The sequence below is a fragment of the Macrobrachium rosenbergii genome, chromosome 44 (assembly GCF_040412425.1).
Source record: "Macrobrachium rosenbergii isolate ZJJX-2024 chromosome 44, ASM4041242v1, whole genome shotgun sequence".
Taxonomy (NCBI): Eukaryota; Metazoa; Arthropoda; class Malacostraca; order Decapoda; family Palaemonidae; genus Macrobrachium; species Macrobrachium rosenbergii.
In genome coordinates, this window is record NC_089784.1 from 9,786,696 (window position 1) to 9,787,786 (window position 1,091).

Below are 1,091 nucleotides of genomic sequence, written 5' to 3' on the forward strand. Positions count from 1 at the left end.
CTTTAATGAAAATTGAGGCAGGAGGCGGGAGATGAGTCGAGATCTGTGGAAGGGAAAACAAAAAAGGCCTGAGTGGCAGAATTTCACAGAGGCCCTTTGTGTCTCATGGCATTAGGGGTGATGAGGATTTTATAGTATCAGTATTTTAAACAATATCAGTATTTGGTTGAGACCTGTTGCTTCCTTTAATCTATTCTCTTTTAGCCGGAAATGAAGTCATAATTTCAATTCTGTAACCGACAACAGTAGTTAGGATGTAACTACAGCAATATCAAGTACAACTATTTTTTTTTCTCCCTGATAGCTTTAAGTAAGCGTGTTGCCAGGCAACATGAACATTATTTTTTCAACATACCTATTTGAATATTTTTAATCTTACAACCCCTGACGAAAGTGTCGTGTTCTGAACGTCAACTAGGGCAGAGTTTAAGACTAGAGATTACGTCTAATGGTCATTATGAAACCTTCAACCCCTTTATAACGGCAGTGATACTGGTTTATGCCAATGGGCTGAATCATAACCATGCATCCAACCTCTTTATAGTGACAGTGTTCTGTTACTGAAACCTCTCTCCTTCAACCCCACAATATGCTTTATCTGCAATCTTTCCTCCTTGGTGAAGTGTTGTTATCGTTATCTGGCCTAAAACATACCTGTTTACAAAACCTCGAGTCTGAAAGATGTTATCAAGTAGGCTACATGTGATAGGTGTGCTTACAAATCTGTTCATCACAAAAGTGACGCATAATCCTTGCACATTTTATTCTAAGACTTTCTGTAAATATTGTAAATAAAGAGAAAAATTCATGTGAGAGTTAGTTTTTCTTTTAAATAGCTCTGACATTCCCAACCATTCAACTCTATCGTCCCCAAAAAATATACTTCAAATCTTTTAATAAACCATTGCATTTGTGTGGCTAACCACTGCACAGTATTTGGTTATTTATATGTTAAAATTTTTCGCTGAAGCCTCGGTGTATTGGATCCTTTATCTTTATTGTTATTTTTATAACAATATAATTTCGTTCTATTTCCACGTTAGCTTCATTTTTCCTAAGAATAGTCGTGAAGAAGACAAACGATGTCAGTC